This window comes from Cupressus sempervirens, chromosome 5 (assembly GCF_028749045.1).
Source record: "Cupressus sempervirens isolate cs-2001-9-10 chromosome 5, ASM2874904v1, whole genome shotgun sequence".
Lineage (NCBI taxonomy): Eukaryota > Viridiplantae > Streptophyta > Pinopsida > Cupressales > Cupressaceae > Cupressus > Cupressus sempervirens.
In genome coordinates this window covers 315,369,747-315,397,655 of record NC_143122.1, presented here as the reverse complement: position 1 = coordinate 315,397,655, position 27,909 = coordinate 315,369,747, and the positions used below count along the sequence as shown (strand labels likewise).

At 32.3% G+C, this 27,909-nt stretch overlaps 1 pseudogene; it reads right to left on the bottom strand.

The window, feature by feature from the left end:
- Nucleotides 1–8,602: 8,602 nt before the first annotated feature.
- Nucleotides 8,603–26,041, bottom strand: LOC149555910 (uncharacterized; annotated as a pseudogene).
- Nucleotides 26,042–27,909: the final 1,868 nt, after the last annotated feature.

Here is a 27,909-nt window from a genome sequence, read left to right as displayed (position 1 = left end):
GACGTAGAAACTGATGAGATGGATAGTTGAGTCAAATAGTTTTTACCTGATAGGATTGGTTGCCAAAACAATAAAACTTTTCACAAGGTCTTTGCAAGAAGGGTAAGCCGGTGTGTTCGTTTTGCTAAACTTCACTTGTTTTTTTGTGGTTGAGGCATGTTTTCAATTAAAGCTATCTGCAAAGTAGGCCTTTCCTTGTTTTTGATACTTGGTTTACATTCTTAGAATTGTTCACTTCTATTTGTTCATCACAGCATGTGTTTTTCTTATATTATTTTTCTGATTTCATTTAAGTTTCTGCTTCTAATGGTAGATTATGCATTTGATTGTTATTGGTGTGCCTCACCATAACGGATGAGGCTTGTTTTTGAGTTAAGCAACTTTGCTTCTTTCCACTATAATTAAGGATTTTTGAATTTATGTTTTTTCTTGTATCATAGTTGTGAGATTCTGAGCGAGTCATAATTATAGAATCCTTTATTCTGAGTAATTACCAATCTGAAATGGTTTGTCTTTCGGCTCTCTGAGTTCTGAGGAGTGTGGATTTTGACAAGACTCTTTTTGTTCGAGAGTTCTCTAAAGAAACAGAAAACAAAACGGTCATTTGAAGTGGCGGAGTCTTCTGCTTCTTTTTGGCTAAATTTGTGCTTTGATGAATACAACTTTTTTGGTTTATTGGCATTGCTACAATTCAATTCTCAAAACTAATTGGCAATACTCTTGATATGCAACAAACCTTCCTTGGGAGAAAATAGAAAAGGAAGAATTTTGTTTCCACTCAAAAGATCTCATTTGGAGAGTAGATTCTTTTGTCGGTTTTGAATTGGCCATTTTAAGAAGTTGGTATCTGTTTGGTAAAGCCATTAAAAGTTATGTCACAAGAATATTCACAAAGAAGACTTCTTTAAGCTTTATTAAAGCGCCTGGCTTTGTCTTTCTAGAAATATTGGTGTAGAATTAACCTAAATGTTATGTGAGATTTTGTTCAATTTTGATTCAATTTGTCATACAGTGGAAAATGAGGTGCAGATGTTGATAAGTCAATGTTCACAAATCATATATTTTGAAATATACTGAAAAAATCTCTAGCAATAATTAGAAAATATCACTGTAATCTATTCTTGTGAAAACCTTAGAGGCCTAGTTCTATGTATCTAGTCAAAATCTCAATTGATTAATATGGGGGAGACTTTACATGCCACTGGCAATCCAATTTGTTCAAATGCATATGCTCTAAATTTTAGTGGGAGTATAGTATAGTATCTTTGCGCAGTACATGTATAGTCCAATATTCAGATACAGCTAAATAAAATAAAATATTGCATTGATTCAGATCTTACGCCATTCTTGCAATAAATCTGTTAACGCTTGTAGCAAAAATTCCATGTACCAATGTGTGATATTCTTCCTTAACAGAGTAGTGCCTTTACTCTTATGGTCATAAATTGGTCAATATAACAAACATAAGTCCCTCCTTACATGCACTTACATGTCATAAAATCATCATTTGATTTCTGGCACATCATACAATGTAATAAGGTATCAAAAAATATTAAATACTCTTACAGTATCTTAGATCATACAATTTAATACACAGTAAATAATGTTAAAACAGTATGGAACACCTTTTTCCAAAAAAAAATTACACAACTAAAAAATAAATATTAAATCCATCATAGGATTACAAGGTGTTTAGCATGCCTACCCTAACATTTGTCTCATAACTCATTAGCATTTATCTGCCCTTTTGTTCAAAACTTCTCTTTTCATTATTGTATAAAAAGTAGCGTATTCTACTATATTGTATTTATTGTCTATTTTTCATGGATGTTTGTACATCTATCATGACTTGTGGCTGTAATGTGCCCTACTAGGTGGCTATCAATTTCCAATTATTAGCATACACTACTATTCATCTAAATCAATTCAATTCCAGAGAACAATGAATAGTTCGTAATACATCAGTAGTTAGCATATTTAAGCCCCATTTCCTTACTTCTCTCCTAAACTCAATCCTGCAAGGTTGTGGATTTACTTGTCGTAGGCAATTGACACCAGATCTATGATCAGGTTCGCTCAAGGCTTCAGGATCCCATCCCTATTCCATCTTTGGGATTTACCTACCTTGTATGGTTTTACTCTGCCTCTCCCTACACAACACCGACTATTACCCTAAGGGGCTATAGCGAGAGATTAAAGTGTAGGCTGTAATTTGTTTCAACTCCAAAGGAATTATAGATAGTTATGTATGAAATACAACATACGTTTGCATTTGCAATGTCATATGAATATACCCCTGATGTAATTTGGCATGCCTTCTGCAAGGAGTGTATATAGACCCAAAAGCTTGCTTTCTATCATGGAGTGTAAAAGCTTCTTTCCTCTCCTTACAAGAACAATGTTATAAAGTTGTAAAGCAGCATGCAATCCAGAACTTGTGTTTTCCCTATAACAAAAACAAAATAATTTTGTGGGTTAATAATAAATATTAAATATCCATAATTTACATACATTGTTTGCAAGTTACCAAATTGATGCATATATCTAAATTTCCCCATTTATCTTCTGTCTACGCATGGAGGTAGTTGAACTTGTGATGACAAGTGAATGATGCATTAACTTTTAGTTGGGTTCTAAATCCCTATTTTAGATGGGATCTACATTTGTATTTGCAATACCATATGAATATATTGCTAGGGTAATTTGGCAAAGGTGACTAAATAAGTGTTTTTTCAGCTTTGATGATTAATTAGAATAGATATTTCATTACTCAAACACAAAACTAGAGAACTTGCTCCCATAAAATTGCTTGATGTTTATATGCAAATTACATAATGAAAACAGCCTTTCTGTGTACTATTTTTAGTTGTTTAAGTACTGAAATGTGAACGAAATTCACAAGAATGGTTGTCACTAAGAACACATCAGTAATGAAGCATACACAGAGAATTTGGTCTGGAGGGTACCCAAGGTGGGTAGGAAGATTCAGAAAGAGTGAGCAATAATTGCATTTGAGCCACAATTGTTTCATTTAAATAAAAAAAATCACATGTCAAACTGTACAATTGAGTTATTGACTTGTATATGCTATCCCATTTGTATTTATCCATTTTACCTCTTACAATGAAGGATCAAATCTAAATGTGATTTCTTGTTTTAAATTTTTAATTAATGAGCTATATTGAGATGCCAGGCATGTTCTTTAGTATGCCAATAATGGGTCAAATCTTAGAAATCATATTTTGATGTCTAGTGGCTGCCTTAGTGGTGCTAAAAAATTTCTAGGGATTGGGATTTGCAATTTCTATAAGTAAAAATACATCCCCTGACTTGCTTCGATTTTGAGAAGAGGAGGTCACAGTGTAGAGACCTTTATTTCTAATGCATCTTGTCTCGTGACTTTCTTCTAATTATATTTGTGTGAATAATAGGATATGCCAGAGCTTATATAGATTTGTAGCCTTGTCTGCCCTCCATATATATCATGCAAACTTCTAGAAAAATGTGATTTAGAATACCGACTTGAGTTGCTTGTTTGAAATATGGAATGATCAATGCCTAAACATTGGGAATTTGTGCTTGCGAAATTGAGTCCTAATTAATCAGGGTGATTTTTATTAAGTCATATGAGGCTACTGCTCTCTTTCTCCTGCTATTAACATAAACTCTACTGGTTTTTAGCTTTAAGAATTGATTGTTGGTCATTGTTTCTATTGTTCAAAGTTTATATCAGATATTCACTCTTGATTAGGGAGCTTTGAAAAGCTTAGGTTCTTGTATTGAATTTGCAGAAAATAACATTTTAAAGACACTTGAGTTTATAATTGTGTTATATTTTTCAAATGGCTACATTAGACATCACAGTATATCAAAACCTTAAGAAAGATTTTTAGGTTTTTGCAAATTTCCATTCCACGTATGTTTATTTATTATTCATTGTTACATGCAATGCTTAACTAGATTGGTTCTCTAGAAGTTGTTAATCTTTATCTCGTTTTTCATAGAAATTATTGAAGAAAATTAGTCTGATAAATAATAGAGGAACTCATTAAAATTATTTCAATTTATTATTTTAGATTATTGAAGTTTTAGTTATTATAACATAATTATATTATTTGATTTGTATTTGAATTTAAATAATATTATAAATATTTTAATTTTCAGAGAATTCTAGAAATTGTTTTCCAATTTGATTTTGTAACATATATTGAAATTAATTATTTTGAAATTTGATTTTGTAACATATGTTGAAATTAATTATTTTTAAATTTGATTTTGTAATGTATATTGGAGTCAAATATGACTTATGATTGGGTCTAGCATGTAGTATCCAAATTTTCTATTTGCCGTTTTTGCGAATAAAGTAAATGTTACTCCCACTTTAGCCACTAATTTGTTATGTTGCCCATCACTAAACTTAGGGACAATTTTAGTAACACATGGAAACTATTTTCATTTTTATTTGTATGATGGACAATCTCCCAAATTTTATGCCTAGGACACCAATAACTTTGTTTCCAAAGAAGCAGATTATAGCAAGTCTTGGGTTTATCTTCCTAGCATGGTATATAAACATTATTTAATGCAAAAACTTTAGTCATGTTGCTGATCACTAAAGACCATATACATAGGATACATACGGAGCCAACAACCTACTTGCATTTGCTATAGCCAGCCATTTTTAACGAGTAACTACTACAATGCATTCTAACAAGGCAAAGAGTTAAAAAAAAATTACATTATGATTAGGATTCAAACTAGATCAAGTAAGAATACATTATTCCATGTCTACAAATATATTTATTATTGTCTATAACTAAATTTTTTATCTAATTTTGTAGTCATTTGTCACAGATTTGGAGTTTCAGAATGTGTGATCGAATTTTTATTCCATGCCCAAGTCCTCGGTGGAATTCTCCAATTGTTGGTCCAATTGACTCAACACATTTGGAGAATGTGTTTGTTATTGAATGCCCAAATGTTGACAGATCTTTGCGCATAGTTCTCAGTGAAGAATTCTTGCAGAATAAATCTGGTTCAACATACTATGCAGACATTGTTTCTAAATTCTTGACCAATTGCATGGACCTTGTAGAAGATATACAAATTGTGAAGCAATTAGCAAATGCATATGTGAAGGATTACTTCAAGCCTGAAGAAGACTATGATCGATACATTGATGCATATGTTATAGAGATGAGTAATGACCTTATAGGTGGATTGTTCTCCCTAGAATCTTTAAGTTCATGTGCTATCACAACCTGTGTGAATAATTTTGCAAAAATTGCAATTCGTAGTAAATACAAAGCGATTATAGATCATGCCTTGCATGCGCATTGTTCACAATTTTTGGACTAGAGTGCTCTGAGAATTTCAGTTGTATGCAATGCAATCATATTCTTCCAGATGCATGTCTCCTCCTCCAATGACAACTTATGCACAAAACAATTACCCCTTGGCATGAATGAGTACTTCTTAGTCTACTAAAATCTCAATACATTACTGGTTATCATAGATCAGTTGTCATGACTCTATGTACATAGTCCATAGCATATGTAATTTGTATCGAATAATTTGTATGCAATTTTGTAACATTGTTAGATGAATGAATTCTACAACTTTGTAAAAACCTTGCTATATATAGTGAACTGTTATGTTTGCACTGATGTTTAACTATGTCATGTTTTAAGTAAAAATCAATGATCATTAAATTAAGTGCATATACGTTACATAGGGATTTATTATTTGATTAAGAATAGTATAGACAATGCATTTTAAATTATGAACATTTGAAATAGATAAATTAATTCACATGTTTCTTGTGTGATAAATGTTATGTGCGTAGTTAGTAATATTCATGAATAGTGGTTAAAGAACTTCAAGTACAATAAACTATTCTCATAGAAACCAAAAGAACATGCAATGTTTTCATTGACTTTATAAATGATGTCTAAGTGCACGATAAATCACACTTTTGTTGTATATTGTCATACTTTGTTCAAGAAGATGCATTCTCATAAGGTGAAAATGAATTATTTACAAGTTCTATGTTCTATACTACTGATTTTTTTGGCCTAAATTTCACAAGTGCTTGAACTGTGGTAAGAGCTTTGAGATTTGTGGATACAATTGACATTGCTAATTGCGAGGAATCGGTATGTTTTGATCTTGGTTTTTGAAACTAGAACTCTAGATTTTAATTCAAATTGTAATCATCAAGTAGTGGTAATTATTATAGTAATTTATGAAGCAGTGATATTTCATTACTGTGGATCTTTTTGCAAATTTCCCTATTTGGTCTTGGTTATTCTATTCTAAATTATTGATTGAGCAATATTTATTTTGATTCTCAAATAAAGAAAAGAATCCCTATGTCAAATTTGCATTCTTTAGACATCATGAAACATAGTTGCAAAATATTTTCCATCATGTGTGAATAAAATTATATATATAAATCATATGCACGTCCATATCCATAAAAAACAATGTCTATTTTACTTAGTTTTGATATGTATTTAGGATACTAAATACCTTGTGTTGATTAATAAATCAAATGAAAACTAATTGGAAAAAAGAAGCATAAATCATACCTGCTTAGAGGTGTCAAAATTTAAGATAAATAGATACATAATTATTTGAAAAATTAAATTGATTAGTACTTTGTACTCTACAATGAAGTTAAGGTATACCTTAGAATTCATTCACATCTACCAAAATCTAAGAATTCTTGGCCATTTTTTACAGGTTTTGTCTACTTCAATTGCATGCCCATGAATTCTTTGAATGTATTTGGCACAATAAACTGCCCAACAGATCATGAAAATCCACAATCTGGACTCCTTGAAAGAATCCAACAACTTCCAAGTGAATGTCAAAGGAATATATTGGAGAAATATTTTTATGAAAATCATGATACAATGTTTCAATACAATGGATGGGCAAACATTCAAACAATACCAGAGACAAATCAAATTCGTGTTCTATCTCCATTCATGACAAATGCAGAATTGGCTTACTTGAAATATCTTGTGCAAGTATATAGGGAAGCTCATTTCATAGTTCACTGTCAAGATATTCTAATCCATTTTCCTCGTGGAAATCATACCATAGAAGAATTAACAGCTATTTTTACTCCAGCATGCAAACCATTGTTTTGTGAGCTATCACCATTTAAAGCCCCTATTGAAAGCGACACACTTGTATGCATAATAAATCTTCTCACATCATACCCAAATCTTTCACTTGAATGGATTATAAGACATGAGAATATACAACTTTTAGGGGAATGGTATAGTAATGATACAGGAGCCATATGTACTAAAACCATAAAGCACCACTACTCGTACCATTATTTGTTTGTATTTTCAAATAATGACATCCCATCTGGCATTTATCTTGTACCAAATATTGGAAGATGGCACATCCTCTATGGATAAATTGATTGTTATATTATGATAATTGCAAAAAGTATGTACATGTGATGTATAAGAGTATGCTGCATTGTGGTACAAAGATACATTGTTCTATAATTTGTACAATGAAAACTAGTGATCAAATAACCAATTTCATGTAGTGTTTTGATTCCATGCAATGAAAGTTGTATTAATGTTTATTTCTCTCTGAGATTTTCATTTCCACTCCACAAGATTTCCATATCCATAAGTTTATGTTGCCATTTGCAATATGTAAAAAATACCAAATAGTACACAATAGACTAGGTCAACCAACTTTTAGAGCAAGTGATACAAATTTGAACAATGTCTTTGTTAGACATAATTATTGTCCTAGTTTGCGAAGCATGTCAAGTTTGCATATGATCTATAATGATTGGTTTCAAGTATCATACGATACTTCAACAATAATAATTCCAATTACTTTATGACAAATTCATGCAAATTGAAAATTGGTTTGGGCAATTATAGTTTTCCTCTGTCTCAAAGCCTCAATGGCAATTGTACACAATAGCTAGATCTTTTGGACCATAAGGGAACTTGAACATAATCTTTTATACTTGTGTACTAATAGCTTGAGATTAAGCTACAACAGAAGAGGAATATAGGATCATGATACAAAACCAAGTAATCCATTGGTTAATAGAGAGAGTCAATGTCTACAACATTCGTGTTTCCACCCTGCTATTGTACAATAGATTCACAGCTGTGATATTGTGAAATCATCAGCAAAAGTTGCAAAAGAATCCTTACTTTGTTATTTTATTCTTATCTCCTCAGCAATTGTAGTTTAATTTGGGGGTAAAAGAACTGTAAAACCATGACACCTCTTGACATTGAGTTCATGGGTCATTGTTTCATGCTGGCAATTAACTACATCAATTACGATTTAAGTTGCATAGTTAAATGTATTAAAGAGCCAAAATGCAGTTCAAGGGCTATTTTTTTGTTTGGGATGTTCTGGGACCATAGTTGCAAACAAGAGTATTGTCAAGTTTTATCTTCTAATTGGATAAATATTTATTCTTCTGGGTTGTTTTGAATGTTTTTTGATATTTTCAATACTAGTTAATTGACTGATAGTGACTCTTCGAACTCAGCTGCATAGTTACAATTTTCAGTGAGCTTTCAGCTTTCATGGACATCTTTCTTCAATGCTTCAATCTTCCAACGCAATTGTTCATATTACCCCTGCCACAATTGCCCTTCTCAATAACAACATCCACGTCTACATTTGACTCTTTGCAAAGAAAACACTCACCAATTTAAGAAAACCTTCAAATGATTCCAATTGGGTTCCTTTTTAATCTAATCCAACTTCTAACATAATGGGGAACTATTCACAAGATTGCTAACTTCACTTTTAAAACCTTCTTATGACATACAACATACCTTTGTGCATCGAAGGAAGCCAACCTAGTGAGAACAGGATCCATCTCTTCAGCATGAGCTTTTATTTCGACAATATTCCCACTGAAATACTCCTTTTCTACTCTTTGTGTATTCATGATGTGTAGATCCTCAAGAATACAATCCAATTCCTCTCCAAGAGTTCAATCAACAACCTTATTACAACATTGACTTTTGTTCTTTGAATTAGTAAATAAAGACTATTTCTTGGCCTCTGCAAATTGACCATCTTTCAGAGATGTAATGCTTAGAATATTATCACTTTCTACTGATAGAGGCCCATAAGAGATGAAGTGCAACAAACTAAACATGCTCAAGGATTCATTGATATTTGGCTCCTTTGCTCTCACTGTCTTTTTGCTTTGTTTGCTCTGACTCGTGTCATCTTGTGCTTTTGTTGAGCAAGGGAATGTTCATCATCAATGAGACTCTGTAGAATTCTATGCAGCTTCGCTTTCTTTTGACAATTTTTCTTTTTCTTCTTCTTTGTTTTTTTTTTTTTTTAAAGTCACCAAGAACTGTGGAATCAATGAACTTGGGCTTAAAAGCCATTTTCTTTCTGTTGGTACTTATTACTAAGTTGGGTGATTTGTTTTTTGCTGTGATGTGATACTGAGTAGGCTTAGATCTTGTTTTCATGTTACCCATGTCTTCATTTCTATTCATAACTCTGGTGCATAATGCACACACTTTATGAGCAACTTTGATATTGGCAAATTGTAACTCATTGTGCATTGGATTTTCTGCTTTACAATCATTCTTTCTTTTTGGTGTCCCACTCTCAGATTTTGTTATAAACATTGTTCTATCCTTGTGTTGTACTTGTTGCACTCACATTTTTTATGGAATATAGATTCTTTTCTGATGACATAGACACAATTATCAATAAATTTAGAGCAAAAGAGTTCATTTGGTAAAAGGAAAAGTTTATGCATTATATGTACCAGAGCACTCCTTAAAGAGCTCTGAAGCCTTGACCACACGTTCAACTCCCTCCATTGGGAGTATGATGTCATTCTCAGATACCTCGTTCCATACATATCTACTTTAGAACCCCTTGCATTGGCAAGCAAGAAGTATTTTGAAACAAGAGTCAAAATGCTTGCCTTATATTCTGCAAAATGGAATGTTATGTTTTCTCCTTTGAAATGTAATATTCAAAGAATACATCACTTCCTCTTTTCAAACTATGTTCTTCTTAAAAATTCATTTTGTGCTTAGTGTATATGAATTGCAAATATATAAACAAAATTCAGTACAGTACACAATTATATTGTTTAGTCCAATGAGTGCGCTTCTGTAGACATCACTGTATTATTTACGTAAGCATCATTCAAACTTTCCTTATCAATTTCTTTTGGTTTCTTTGGCATATACTGTGTATTCATTTTGAAGAAAAAGCTTTCCTCATTATCCATCTTCAAACCTTGGTTGAAGTTGAAAGAACACTGAATGCAAGCATGGTTGCAAATGGTGGCTTTATTCTTGCCAACTGCATTTGGATTTGTTTTTCAAACGTTCATAACTTTCTTTGTAACCAATGAAAGACAAGAATTTATCCGCTCTAACTATTTGTTATTTGTGTGCTATTTATATAATTTTTGTTGCTGATATCTTCATTTCCATCCTTTCTAGCAAGATTTGAATCCCTGTAAGGCATAATTTACCTTGTGATTGTTAGTATTAATACGAAAACTTAAGCAATTAAAGTGGTATGGGTTTTATTAAATTAAAATTTGATTTCAACCATTAGATCATTTTGATGTGTTGAAAGTTGTTTTAGTTAAAAAAGAATACTATACTTGTGTTTGATATTATTTATAACTTTGCTAACATGCATTGCAGTGCGCTCGAAAATGTGCAAAAGTAGCACGAAAACATCATAAACATGATTATATGAAGTATGTGGCTAAGACCAACTAAGGCATTGCCCAAGTTCAAAGTTCGCTACAGAATATGCCTATTGTAGCACATCAGGTGACTCCTGTGACCCTGAATTGCACCATGATTGTATTGCTTATGCATCAGGTAGATACCAATTGCCTATTCTATATTTCAAAATCCTTTCTTCTCAGTGTTAAAAAAATAGCTCTACAGAACACTTGAACACATGATAGGAAAATTTAGGTTTCAGCGCATATTAATCATTCTCCCCTGCAAATCTGGCTACTTGGTGCTCCAAGCAACTGTAGAAAACCCATTAACATAGATTGTTGAACTGGTTACATTCCTCCATAGTTTAAATCGGTGAAAAGCAATTAAATTAAGTCAAGCTAACTTAGAACCCTTAATAATTCTGTATGATCATTGTCAAATTCCATCTTGAGAATTGGTATGTTTCTCTACATTTATATGCTTAGATTCAACCAAATGTCAATTGGATACCCTCAGGTACTTGATATTTTGATAGGGGAATGCAACTAATTGGGTGTTTGACATTTCTTGATCATTTGGCTTGATATTCACAATTTAGCTCAAGTTGCAGACCTGATTTTGATTATAGGACTAATTTGAGCTTGGCAAGAAATGCTAGGAATTGGACTAAGGTGCAGCATGTGCCATATAATAACTTGATATAGCATCAACCTGTTTTGATCTCATAGTTTTTCATTTTATTTTATATAGTTGTGATCTATTTTATTCTATATGGCAGGGTGCACAAGCTTTGCAAACATAATCAAGCTACATAAAGTTCAAGGTCACATATACAAACAATTTCTCCAATGGAAATTGTTCTATTGATTTCTGAGAGCACCATGTCTTTACCTGAATTGCTCACACTACTTAACATATGCATTCTCTTAATGTTATATTTTACTGTCAAGGAAACACCTTTGTTCATATTCATATTGGCATTTGACGTAATAATTTTTTATGCCACTTTGTACATAATGGAGAAATATATGTAATATGTAGAAGCTCAAAGGAGACAAGATACAAATAACTATACATTTGAAATGCCAGTTTCAAATTTTGAATTCTAAGCACATACATTATCTGAAATATGTGCGATATGATTTAATCCACCTTAGAATTAGATGCTTCACATGATTAATCAAGCAATTACTATACTAGAACTTATTTTGCATTTATCAATCTATATCATTGCCTAATTTAGATTTGATTTCTTCTACTAATTGAACTATTGGGCAATGATAATCAGCCATTTGCAATTTCTTTTCATTTGCAAAAAACTATTTTTATTGCTCTGATTCGTTGTCCAATGTAGTTGGTTTGGATATTACCGATGTAATTAATAGATTTCATTACTTTTAATAAAATCTATACTACTATATTCAAAATAACCAAATTGTGCTATACATTTTGTATTCTTCTACATAGCATTAGAGTAGGAAGATTCTACTCTATTATCTTTGCTTCTTTCATCCACTCAATTCATGTCCTTTGTCTAAATGGTGAATTCTTTTTACAGAACCAAGAATATAGATGGCTTGTTCCAAGGAAAAAACAATTATAGATTTGGAGAATGAAGACACGTCCACTTTTAAAGAAAGAAAAAACTTGTCTACCAGGTGCAAAAAATGTCCAAGGCATAGGAAATACAAGGGTGTCAAGAGACGTCCTTGGGGTACATATGCTGCGGAGATAAGGGATCCACAAACTAAGCATCACCACTGGCTTGGAACATTTGAATCACTAGAAGAAGCTGCAGATGCATATGATAAAGCTGCACTCTCTATGAGAGGAGTAACAGACTGTGTAGATTGCTATAGGAAAACAACGATAGAAACCAATGATGCATTATTGCATATTAAGCCACTGAAAATGGAAAATCCAATCTACCAAACCCCAATCCATGAAGAGGAAAACATAAAGCCTCATTATGCAACATTTTCTAAGATAGAAGATGGCATAGTATCACAAAGACCGTCCTTAGATCAGATCCCATTTGATGGCATGCTAGTACCCAATCTGCATTGTCTAATGACACCTACAAATTATAATTTTGATTCAGCCGAACAAAGTAAACATTGTCAATCATCAACAATTTTTCCTAATGAACATCAAGCTAGTTATCTACCATCATATATACATGCAACATCAGGATTAGTGCCAAACATAGTTGCCCATAACTCTGTTGGAAATGATGGCATCAATGATGTATACAAACTGGACAATACTCCCAATGTGCATTCAAGCTTTCAAGGGAAACAAGCCTCAATGTACAATTCCAATGTTGGAGGTTCAGATTTATTGAAAAATGCTATTGGAATTTGGAAATATGAGCACTTTCAATATAAAGGACTACAACAAGAGAGTGGTATTTCCTTTTACCATTTTTTGTGCATTTTCTAATCATAGTCAATGCAAAATATGAGATAGTCTAGTCAAGTAATTAGAATCATTTGCACAAATAAACTTTGGTCAAATACATTTGAATATGAAAGATATCTAATTGTATTTTTTTTAGAAATTGTAGGGTTTGACAACATGAATAGCGGAAATCTAAAACCAATTCTCCCATGGAACCCAAAAAGTGGATTCAAGGAATTAGATTCAAGCACCTATGATATGAGCTTCCGTAGTATAAATGAGATAGTCAACTATAAAAGCAATTTTGTAGATGCAAGGGAACAAAATACAGGTTGCAAAGCATATGGAACTCTCCTCCCAACAAATAATATTGATAAGAAACATTTGTCGATCAATGAGAACATAATTTTGGAAATTGGTATTCTAAAGTCCAAGTTATCTGAAATTGAGGATGTGATAAATAATATGGAAGACACATTCCTCAAAGATATAGCTGGATCTGTGCATCCACCATAGGATGCTTGTGAATACACAAAAGTTTTTGCACATAGAGAATAATGCTAAAGATACTTGCACACATAAGCAAAAATCTTCAAGCATTCTATTGAATTCTCTATATTAAATTTCTATAGCTATATTGTAATGGTTACATAGATATATTTATATGTTACTGACTACAAAAAGTATAGTGTGTATCATTTGTTGTCAAACAATTTCCCTTTGCGAACTATGTACAACCTTGGTGTCAAAATCTAGGATTTCAATTGTACTAGGATAGATTATGAGTAGTACATGTTGAAATGTGGCAAACATAAGTTACCAAGTATTGTTAATTAGTTGAAAATATTTGCTTCTAAATTTTTCTAATGTCTCTTAAAATATGAACATCTACATAGTCCTATCTCTATGTTGCAAAAATGTATACAAAATTATTAGTCAAAAAATTGCAAAGGCTAATTAAACAAAACTAACAAAGTATATGTGTCTGATGTACAGGGTGAGACATTGAAACTAGAAATTAACCGAGGTGTTAAAAATTCATAACAAATGTGACTACTTTCATAGAATGCATTTATTCAACTTCTTATGAAGAGCATTATCATATGTTAGAAGTTACTATGTCTGAAATGCATTAAGTACAAGTGCACATTATCAACAAATATTTGTTAACTGCAACTTGTGATGATCAAATGTTCACATTGTCAAGATGACTGATAAAAATCGATCATGGAACATTGATATAGAATTGGGAAACCAAGGACTTTGTAGACTGCAAAAATTCAAATACAATGTCCGTGACTACTTATTTGATTCTATTGAATACTTACTTGACTTTACAAAAACCTCCAAAGAACTACGAAATGGTACAATAGACTATTTTTCCATGTGCCTTGCAAAAGCATATCCAAAAGCATTACATGCATATAATCATGAGTTGCACCCTCTACTCATCAAAGACCTCCATAACGTAAATGACAAGAACACTTACTTGCGACGAATGTGTTTGTCTGCAAAAGAAGTAAACAATAGTAACGAAACTAGTTTATGGGGAGACATATTTTGCATTCACTGGCTTTCCAAGTGGTTAAACATTCGTATCTGTATCTTTTCATTAAAAACAGGAAAGCAATACATAGACTTTAATAAAACGCTGAACACAGAACCTTATTGTATACTATTTCATGACACAAATCCTAAAAATGGCCAGTTTGAACCTTTTCTACAACTACAATCGGTCCAACGCATAAACCATATGATCAATTTTCATAACTTTAGAGAATTGCCTAGTAAGAATATGGACACCTTGAACAAACATAATATTACAGAACAAGAAATGAACGCAAGCCATAAAAATAGTACAAAGCAACAAGATATACATTTTGCCAATAAAATCATTCCACAATCACTCAGAAACACAAAAAAATTCATTAGAGCTAAAATGCTAAGCAACAAAAGTAGTCCAATATTCAATAAAGCTAGTTTGAACAATTGTCAACAACAATCCAATATCAATGTTTTGCCTATATCATGAACACCTATATCACTAGTAGCTAATGACTTGAAAAGAAAGCAAAGAAGATCAAAGAGAACAACAATAGAAATATATGAACTTGAAATACAAGACACTCCGAAATATACTTGCGGAATTTGTCACACTTTGCATTTTAAAACAAATATCAAACATATAAGACCAACGGAAAAAGACATATACAAAATTTTGACCAAACATAATTACCCAGATGAAAATGCAAACATATGCAAAATGTGTCACAAATCTCTCAAACAGTCAAAGCTTCCAAAGTTTGCAACACTAGAAAACATTGGAACAAATAATCCTTTACCACATGTAAAATGTCTAAGTCAATTAGAAGAAAGACTAGTGTCCTTAAGAATTGCTTTTGCTCAAATATGGGAACTAGGACACAAAAGATCACAAATGGGCCTAATCGGATCTATCATAAATGTGCCTGTCAATTTGAACATTGTACAAAATGCTTTGCCCCTATCACTGAATAATACGTCAACTATTGCAGTGTCACTCAAGCGATGACTTGAATATAAAAGTGCCTTTCAAAAAGGAATGGTAAGACCTAATATTATTATGCAAGCTCTTCATGAATTGGAAAACACAACATTGTACAAATCAGAAAGTGTTGAAATCAATGATGCATGGTTACAATTATTGGAGGAAGAACAACAAGATAAAACATTAAGTCAATCTGTGTCATTTGATTCCGATTCAAAAAGTGATAGCAACAATGCTAACCCATCAGAGACATTAATACATGGATTTACAGATTCAAGAAGCATACAAAACATGGACGAAAAAATTATTGAAATAGCACTTGCTGAATAATCTTACCCAATAGGAATATTCAAAGACAAATATGCAGAGGAAATGAATTTTCCTACATTATTTTTTGGAGAACCATGCAATAGTCATCTCTTAGAAAAATTAAGTTATCAAAAATGTGCACAATGGGAAGTCCTAAACTATCATCATAATTTTGCACTCCATACAACAAATCTTTTTTTCAAAGCAGTGAAGATACTAATACACCAAGTATTGTCAACGATGTGGATCAGAATTAGAAAAGGTCAACTTAAAGGAAGGAAACTCATTGCAAGAGACATTAAAAACAAGCCAAATTTGGAAAAGATATTGAAATCAGACATTGGATATGTTGACTTCAAAAGAATACGAATATCTCTAGACTATTGCCAACATCTTAAGAAAAATGCCTTTGCTATGATATGTCAATTGGGACCACCAACTTTTTTCCTTACCTTTACAAGTGCAGAACAAAATTGGGAACCATTAACAAAAACTCTACACTCTTTGCACAAAATAGATAAATTGAAAAGAGACAACAACGAAGGAACTTGTGAAAGTAATATTGACATAAATACACTCATTCGCAAAGACCCAGTAACATGTGCATGTTATTATCGACATCGAATAAAAGCTATGCAAAAATTAATAATGAGTGACATGTCGTTCTTTGGTAGAGTTTCTGATTTCTTCTCTGTAACAAAATTTTAGAACAGAGGTAATGAACATGATCATCTTTTGATTTGGGTAGATAGTGCACCAATCTATGGGAGAGAAAGCAATATGGACCTAGTTAATTTTGTCAATAAGTACATAAGCTGTAGTACAAAGCATTTAGAACAATGTCTAGCAAATTTGCAAATACATCATCATACAAAACAATGCAAAAGATCAACAAAAAGAACATGTTGATACAACTTTCCTATCCCTCCCTTTCCACAAATAATGATACTTGAACCTTTAGCAGAAAGCTCTGATACAATATCAACAAATGCAATAAACATATTCTCAACATTACAAAAAGCAAAGTATGATAGTTCATTCACATATGATATGTTTTTAAATGAGCTGCAATTGACAAATTACGACTATGTCAACTCAATTAGGTCAACATTAGATAGGCCTACTCTATTTTTGAAATGAAAACCTTGTGAAATATGGAACAACAATTTTTCAAAGAAAATGCCAATGTTGTGGACAGCAAATACAGATGCACAATTTGTGTTGAATGCATATGCTGCAGCTATGTATTGCAGCTCATATATGGAAAAAGTAGACAAATCAATGACAAATGCATTCAAACGCATTTGAAAAGACCACCAAAGAAATAATATAGATGCACTTCACATGATAAGAAAACTAGGAAATGCCTTACTTAACTTGCAACAAATGTCAGCACAACAAGCTGCACATTTAGTCCTTTCAATGCCACTCAATCAAAGTTCTCGAAGGTGTATATCTATTGACACAAGACCTGATGATGACCACATTTTTGTCCTTAGATCTTCGAAAGAGTTGAGAGAAGAGCCAGATGAATCTGAGAATATAATGGCAAAATCTACACTACATTACTATGTTAATCATTCAGAAACTCTAAAGCACATATGCTTTGTTGAATTTGTTTCATAATACTATACAAGTAAACATTGTACTAGAAAAAAATTAAAACCTGCTATTATACATTTTATGAATTACAACATCCATATTGATCTAGAAAACTACTATAGAGAACAGGTCCTACTATATGTTCCATTTATAATAAGTATTCAAAGAATCTTTAACAACTTCAGCTGTTGGCAACTAGCATATGCACATCATGAAACAACTATTATAAGTAACCGTACAAAGTTCTGCCACAATATCAATAGCAAATGGGGAAACATTGAACAAGAGGATAATGAACTACATTTCAAAGAGTCCAACAGACAAAACTCAAATGAACAGGAAAAAAATGACACAATACATGAAAATTATGACATATCAATAGATATTCCAATAAATTCATATAAAAACATGTGTACATCATCATATGTTGGATTTGAGATTGTCAAACACCCTCAAATAATGAATAATACTGACTATTTCAACTTATGTCGAACATTGAATATCGAGCAACAAATGATAGTTAAAGACATCATAATCAAGAAACAAAAAGATAGAGCCACACCAATACACCTTTTCTTGACAGGTGGTGCTGGCACTGGAAAAACATTTACAACTAAAGCTATTTACCATGCACTTCTACGTCTATACAGTAATGACATTAATGATGATCCTGACAAACCAAAAGGATTGATAATTGCATATACAGGAAAAGATGCCTATAACATTGGTGGTGTCACCATACATTCTGCATTACACATACCATTCAATAAGTTTGAATTCATCCCTTTAAATAGTGACACACTTGACAAGATGTGTAAGCACTACTGCCACCTTAAAATCCTACTCATAGACGAAATATCCTTAGTGGGATCCTCTTTCTTGAGATACATCAACTTACGTTTGTGTGACATCATGCAAAAACTGACAACTTATTTTGGAGGATTAGACACAGTCTTCTGTAGTGACCTATACCAAGCATTACCAGTTCTAGATTCAAATGTTTTTGAAAGCAAACCAACAGGTAAAGAATTGATGCCCTACAATTTTTGGAGTGACAATATAAAATGTTTCTCTTTAAAAGATACAACGCGTCAAAAAGACCCTGTGTTTGTTGACATTCTAAATAGAATCCGTATAGATAAACAAACAATAGAAGACATAGAATACCTTAATGAGCATTGCATAAAACCAATACCAACTGACCCTAGTCTTCCTTTCCTATTCTTCAGGAGATCAGATGTAGATAAACATAACAACAAGACATTATCAAATATGCCTGGAAGCACAATTACATTAAGAGCAATTGATCACTTTGAGGAAAACTACAATGCATTGCGACTTTATGCTCATACAACATCCCTCCCTACTAAAATAAATGTAAAGGAAGGAGTTCTCATAGAAATCTATTCAAGAAACTATAACACGCAAGATGGTATTGTCAATGGCTCTGACATAATTTTCAAATTATATACTAGAAATAATAACCATGATATTGTATGGATCAAATTCAATGATACAAACATAGGCCAACAACAAAAAGCAAAGTATATTACATATTACAATGACAAAATTGAACAAGATTGGGTACCAATTCTATGCATTGCAAGACCAATCCTTAAAATGACTTCAAATAAAAAAATAACAATACGAAAACAATTTCCAATTCAACTTGCATGTGCTCGTACTATCCATCGATCTCAAAGACTAACAATGGGGGCACTTGCTTTTGATCCAACAGGAGTCAAAAATCACGGCCTCACATATACATCACTTTCACAAACAAGAACAATTAATCAATTATACTTGCTCAAGCCACTTACAATGAAAAATTTCAAAGTAAAGCAAAAAATAATTAAAGAGATGGAATGACTAACTACAATTGCACAATGGAAGCTTAAACATGGTGACATATGCTTCAAATCATCACAACATTTGACCATTTTCTCATTAAACACTTGCGGATACTGTGCACATTTACTTGACCTCTCAAATGACTATGACATCATCTCTTCTGACATCTTATGCCTACAGGAAGTCAATGACAAAATTAATGACTCCATATCTTTTAGTGACAAATACAATGGCTTTTCTATTCATGGTATTCATGGTTTACTAACTTTAACAAGAAAAGAATTATTGGCAACCAAGGTCAAAGAACACGTTACAGAAAACGTAGAAATACTGACAATTAGAATAACAAGCTTCAACAATCAAATTAATATTACCAACTTATATGCAAGGCCAAACACCACTATAGCCGAAATACAAATAGCTCTAAATTATATATTGAATAGCACAGACCAAAATAACATATTGTACATAGTGGGAGATTTCAATATAAATATGCAAACAAGCAGCATTCGAGCTAAAACTTTTAACAATTACATGCAACACCACGAACTCAAATTTCTATTACAACATATAGACAATATTAATACCTCACTTATTGACCACATTTGGTCCAATACAACTACAAACATATGCAACATCTACAAATCAGAAGCATACTGGTCTGATCACCTAACAACAGTGCTCAAAATCCATCCAACAAATGATAATTTCAACCAACATTACTAAAATTACTAACAATCCATCCAATTTAAATAAGCAAATCAGATAACAACTCCTTTTTCCATTTCTTGACACTGACAAAATTACATACTACAACAAACAAAATATCCAATATTACAATGTTCAAAATAAAAATATTTAGAATAGTCCATGGCAAACAATTGTATTAACAATATTGTACTAATTATTGTATTAACATCAAATTTTAAAACTCAATAACCGCTTTAGACAAATTACAAAATATTTGCATCCTAACAAAAAATATAATGCACTAAGACAATTTCTCCTACCCACAATTTATGTACAGGAATCAATGGATGCAAACAAAAGAGCAGGAAAGGCTACACAAATGAGGCAAGAACTGTCTACAAAAGGGTAATCTTTGTTTCTTCTCAAAAAAATTTCAATTTCATATACACATCGAAAATGCACTAACATATATGCTAATGCAAGAAAAAAGTCAAAGCTGTTGACTGCATTTCTATAGAAGACATAAATGCAAGAAAACAAGGCAACACATTTGAAGGAGATGTCTTAGTTGTGTACAAAGTCAACAAAACACGAGAAGTTCTACGAGCAGACTTGACAGATATCAAAGTAGAGATGACAGTAACAGTGAGTGTCAATGAAAACTTAATTCCCCAATATGAGGACAAAATAATCCCAGGTATGGGTGTTTCCATACGTGGATTTGAAATTCAATCAAAATCAGACTATGATAGAGGTGATTATGATTGCATTCTTGTACTAAAGGAAACAAGCACTGTCGAAACAATCAATCACATATGCAATGACTACAATTTCATCCCCAGCACTACAATAAGGAATCTATTAAATAGCACAAGCAATTACCCTATTGGAACAGTAGGTGCATTGGTCATTGCAGCTCAAAAACAAGGCAACATCAACATTCTAGAAATAAAGGATGGTCATTCTGACGAAGATAGAGCACAGGTAACAATTACTACCAATCACCTCTTCAATCATACTTTTTCAAATTATTGGAGCATTTACTATACAAATACTGAATCCAAAATCTTAAACTCTACATATTTTATGCAGTTGGAAATCCATCCAAATTTCATTCAACACTACATCTCAACAAAAGAACATCTTGCTCAAAATGAAACACCAACATTGCTTTTTAGAAATATTATAACAAGGAAAGACAGAAAACAAACACTTCGTACAGGCCTGTCGACATTTATCTGCAAGTTAAATGACAAAATGACATTGCAAATATTACATGACATAATGTAGAAAACTAGAGAGGTAATCAAAAACCACTGTTAAATTGTAAACAATTGCTGCTATTAAATGTAATTGACACTTAGAGATTGTACTTTGAAATAGGTCAATGGCAAATTAAAGATTGCAAATCCATTCTCCAATCCATTTGGAGCATTTTGCCCACACTGCCAACACAAATTTGAAGGATATGGAATCCTTGAAGAAGAAACTGCACACTATATTTGATGCAAGCAAAATGTCAACTATGTCCACAAGTTACAGCTAAAGACATTGCTTTTCAGTCAAAACAAACAACCAATCCAATGCTTCATTGACAACACAATGGTTGAACAATTAATCCCAGCACTCTGCAACATCAAGTATGAGGAATATATGCAGCAGAAATCCAGAGTTGTATTCATCCTAAGAGAGCTTTGCATTGAAGGAACTTTCACATTGACCCAAGCCAATGCAATTATGCATGTCAATCTGCTTCAGACCAATCAAGCAACTGAAAAGGTAAGCCTACAAATACTTTAAGCAAAACACTAAAAACATAAATTATTGCACAAATTTTTCATATGCCAATAACAAATATGTAACTTGATTTTTTTGTTGACATTGCAGGACAAAGAAGAATAAAAAAACTACAGAACACTATTTTAGAAGAAGCTTTGTTACAAAGTGCATCAAACTATAATAAACCACATTGTTATATTGTAGATATGCTTACAGACAATATTCCACTGATAGCTTAGCTTGAATACTATACCAAATATGACTGTAACTATGTATCTTATTCTCAGACATATTTGTAAATTGTTAATCAGGGATCATTTCTTTGTAACCCTCTATAGCATTGTATCTATAAAATTAGTCTAGATGGCATGAAGTAAATAAAAAAATGAAACAACTATTTGTTACTGTCATATGTGATACATATGCATAAATTTTACTATTCTCATGCATACATCATGCATATGATATATCAATAGAAATTCTACTGTTATGATGCATGTGAATGGATATCATGCAAATGCTTCTTTGTTAACTTTGCACAATGCTTTTATGATTGTTTCGATATAAATTATGTAATTTGAAACAGAATCAATGGTCAGTTTCATTTTCAGATAATGCACAAAAGATTACATATCTAAACTACGGAAACAAGATTTGCCATATTTACATTTTGTTGGATATTTTTATGATAACAAGCACTACTCAAATACTAGAAACAATAGTAATGAATCATGATTTAAAACATCTCTTAATAATTTCTCCAAGGTTAAGCTACAATTAACATGTTCAATTCAAAACTATTGTTTAGAAGATTGATTCTTTTAATTGCCCTAACCAATACAAAATCAAAGAATTCATATCTTCAAATTAGGTGAAAAAAATATATACAAAAAATCGACAATTGTATTCTATTGCACAACAACTTAATTCTACCTTCTTAGTGCTTTATTTACCTACTCAAATAAAAAAAAATGCAAGAAAATCGAATAGTAATAATTACCAAAATTAGCAAGTTCTCTCAACTCAACACTAAGCTAAAATTCAAAATACATGACGGCAGGAACTACAACAACAAAATGGTATTTCCTTTTACCGTTTTTGATGCATTTTCTAATCATAGTCAATGAAAAATATTAGATAGTGTAGCCAAGTAATTAGAATCATTTGCACAAATAAACGTGAATCAAATACATTTGAACATGAAAGATATCTAATTATATTTTTTCAGAAATTGTAGGGTACAACAACATGAACAACCACAAGCTTAAACCAATGCTCCCATGGAACACAAAAAGTGGACCTAAAGAACTAGATTCAAGCACCTATGATATGAGTCTCTATAGTATGAATGAAACAGTGGACTACAAAAGCAATTTTGTGGATGCAGCAGAACATAATACAGGTTGCAGAGCATATGGAACTCTTCTCTTGACAAATAATGTCGATAAGAAAGTTTTGTCAATTAATGACAAGATAATTTTGGAGATTGGTATTCTAAAAAGCAAGTTATCTGAAATTGAGGGTGTGATAAATAATATGGAAAGCACACTCCTCAAACATATACCTGCATCTTTGCATCCACTATAAGATCTTTGTGAATATACAAAAGTTTTTGCACATAGAGATTAATGTTGAAGATGCTTGCACGCATAAGCAAAAATCTTGAAACATTTCATTGAATTCTCTATAGTCAGTTTTTACAGCTATATTGTAATGCTTGCGCATATATATTTATATCTTAGTGATTATAAACAGTATAGTATCTATGATTTGTTCTAAGACAATCGTTCTTTTCTTGTATACTAGGATAGATTACGAATAGTACATATTCAAATGTGGCAAACATAAATTACTAAGTATTGTTAATTGGTAAGAAATATTTTCTTCCAAATTTGTCTAATGTCTCTTGCAACATGATCATGTACATATTCGTGTCTATATGTTGGAAGAGTCTAAACATAATTATTCATCACAAAGTTGAAAAGTGTAATTAAACAAAACTAACAAAGTATCTGTCTTGCATGCGCAGGCTAAGACACGACAACTTACAATTAACAAATTCTGGTGGTAGAATAAGCTTGAATATTGCTTCATGCGCTTGGATGACTCTTTGTAGAATACAAAGAAATTATGTTTGAGCGCGATTGTGAGTAAGCGGAAACTTACAAAAGGTATTTAAGACTAAAAAACAGTGAATTCTGTTAAGACTAAAAAACAGTGAATATTTTTAGCCCTCTTGCTCTTTTCCCAAAGGTGCACGCATCTTTTCAAATCTTGCTTCGATGGGGGTCTTGGTTTAATAGCTTTTTAAAGTGGGTACTAGAGTTTCTCCACCTATATTGATTGCTAGTCAGACTATTATTAGTAAAGTAGCAAGGTGGCATAAATCTTTTCATCCAAAAGCATCTGCAAGTTAAATTAGGCTGAGATAATTTTTGTTCTCCTTTAATTCATTGGTCTCCACATTGGCAGAGTGGTTGAACCGTCAAGTTTAGACAAAGTAAAAATAAAATCCCTCTGCCAAGCGCCTAAAAGGAATGATGCCTCCTGACACGATGTCAGAGGATTTAGCGTGAAGTCAGAGGGTGAGATAGATCTACGAACAAGAAGAAGAGGCATTGCAACTGTAGATGCACTAGCTTACTCATGTTTGGTTACCACTTCTAAATGACACTCCAAAAATTACTGGAGATAAATTAGTTCCAAAAGTACTCCAAGGATGTCAATTCATAAGCAATTTCACCTTATCTGATATTGATCTGGAATTAATGCTTCTGTTATGAAAGGCTAAGTTTTATTTGACAATAGTTGAGTTTATATTAACAACTCATTAAACAAAATAACATCGGTTTGAATGGAGAGTTAAGGAAAAGGCTGTCCATGCGAATTCTGCCGAGCATGTTTGTGAATGCCATTTTCATGCATGTGACATGAGCAAAGGGGATAGATTTGAAAGCATGCAGTTTTGTTTAGACTTAATATGTCGGTGCAACAACAACACACAGGCTGGTTTATTGAGTAGGTCCCAAACAATTCTCCGCTATCATTTTTTTTCATTGGATGCTAATTAACACTTTTTTTTGTTGTCATCAGCATGAATACAACTTTGGATTTTTGCTGCATATATTCATGATACTTGATGTTGTGGAGTGCTGGGATTAATTGGTCAACCATCATGTTGTCAATGAAGCACTGGATTGGTTGTTTATTTTCACTAAAAAGCAATGTCTTGAGGTGTAACTTGTGCACATAGTTGACATCTTGCTTGCATCCAATACAGTGTGCAGTTTCTTCTTCGAGGATTCCATATCCTTCAAATTTGTGCTGGCAGTGTGGACAAAATGCTCCAAATGGATTGGAGAATGGATTTGCAATCTTCAATTTCCCATTGACCTGTTTCAAAGTACAGTTTCTAAGTGTCAATTACATTTTATAGCAACAATTGTTTACATTTCAACAATGATTTTCTTTTACCTCTCTAGTTTTCTGCATTATGTCATGTAACATTTGCAATGTCATTTTGTCATTTAGCTTGCAAATAAATGTGGATAGGCCTGTTCGAAGTGTTTGTTTTCGGTCTGTCCTTCCTACAATGTTTCTAAAAAGCCATGTTGGTGTTTCATTTCGAGCAAGATGTTCTTCTGCTGAGATGTAGTGCTGAATAAAATTTGGATGGATTTCCAACTGCGTAGAATATACAGATAGACTTTAAAATATTGAATTGAATATTTCCATAATAAATAGTGCGCTAATTTGAAAAAGTACAATTGGAGAAGTAATTTGTATTAATTGTTACATGTGCTCTGTCTTCCTCAGAATGACCATCCTTTATTTCTAGAATGTTGAGGTTGCCTTGCTTTTGTGCTGCAACGACCAATGCACCTACTGTTCCAATAGGGTAGTTGCTTGTGCTATTTAACAGGTTCCTTATTGTAGTGTTGGGGATGAAATTGTAGTCATTGCATATGCGATTGATTGTTTCAACAATGCTTGTTTCATTTAGTACAAGAATGCAATCACAATCACCTCTATCATAGTCTGATTTTGATTGAATTTCAAATCCACTTATAGAGACACCCATGCCCGGGATTATTTTGTCCTCATATTGGTGGATTAAGTTTTCAGTAACAGTCACTGTTATTGTCATCTCTGCTTTAGGATCTGTTAGGTCTGCCCGTAGCACTTCTCATGTTTTGTTGACTTTGTCAAGGTTGACTTTGTAGACAACTAAGACATCTCCTTTGAATGTGTTGCCTCCTTTTCTTGCATTCAAGTCTTCTATAGAAATGTAGCCAGCTGTTTTCAGTTTTGTCCTGCATTGGTACGTATGTTAGTGTATTTTTCGTCTGAATATGAAACTAAAAAATTGTTAAAAGAAAATATAGGTTACCTTTTTGTAGATTGTTCTTGTCTAATTTGTGTAGCCTTTCCTGCTCTTTTGTTTGCATCCATTGATTTGTCTGCACAAATTGTGGGTAGAAAAAATTTGTTTAGTGCATCAAATTCTTTGTTACTATGTAGATATTTTGTAATTTGTATAATGTGGTTATTGAATCTCAAAGTTTCATGTTAATACAGTAATTACTAAACTACTTTGTCTTAAATTGTTTACCATGGAATATTCTAACTTGTTTTCGTTTTAAACATTGTAATATTGCATATTTTGTTTGTTGTACTACATTGTTTTTTTGGCAACAAGAAATGAGAAAAGGAATTGTTATGTTGTCTAGTTATGTGAGTTTGATGTAATTATGTGGAGTAGATAGTTGTTGGTGATAAATGTATTTGGAGAAATGTAGGATGTTGTTGGGTGAATTTTCAGTAATTTTGGTCATGTTGGGAAAAGTTGTCATTTGTCGGATGGATTTTTAATATTGTTGATAGGTGATCAGTCCAGTATGCTTCTGATTTGTAAATATTGCATATATTTGTAGTTATGTTGGACCAAATATGATCAATAAGTGGAGTGTTCATATTGTCTATATCTTGTAAGAGAAATTTAAGTTTGTGGTGTTTCATGTAATTGTTAAGAGTTTTAGCTCGGTTGTTTGTTGTTTGCATATTTATATTGAAATCTCCTAATATGTACAATATGTTATTTTGCTCTATAATGTTTAGTACATAATTTAGAGCTCTTTGTATCTCATCTATATCGGAGTTTGGCCTTGCGTATAAGTTGATTATATTAATTTTATTCTTGAAGCTTGTTATTATTATTCTTTGTATTTCTACATTTTCTGTAATGTGTTCACTGATCTTCGTTGCTAATAATCCTTTTCTTGTTAAAGTTAGTAAACCATGGATACCATGAATAGAAAAGTAGTTGTATGTGTCAGTAAAAAGTTTCGAGGCATCAATTTTGCTATTGGCTTCCTATAGGCATAAGATGTCAGAAGAGACGATGTCATAGTCAGTTGAGAGGTCAAGTAAATGTGCATGGTATCCATGAGTGTTTAGTGAGAAAATGGTCAAATGTTGTAATGATTCCAAGCATATGTCATGATTTTGAAGTTTCCACTGTGCGATTGTACTTAGCCTTTCCATTTCTCTAATTATTTTTTGCTTGACTTTGAAATTTTTGGTTGTAAGAGGCTTCACGAAGTATAAGTGATCAATTGTTCTTGTTCGTGAAAGTGCTGTATATGTGAGCCCGTGATTTTTCACTCCTGTTGGGTCAAAAGCAAGCGCGTCCATTGTTAGTCCTTGAGATCGATGGATAGTACGAGCACATGCGAGTTGAATTGGAAATTGTTTTTGTATGGTTTTTTTTTTATTTGCAGTCGTTTTAAGGATTGGTCTTGCAATGCGTAGAATTGGTACCCAATATTGTTCAATTTCATCATTGTAGTATGTAATATACTTTGTTTTTTGTTAGTGGCCTATGTTTGCATCATTAAATTTCATCCATACAATGTCGTGCTCGTTATTTCTAGTGTATAATTTGAAAATTCCGTCAAAGCCATTGACAATACCATCTTGTGTGTTGTAGTTTCCTGAATAAATTTCTATGAGCAC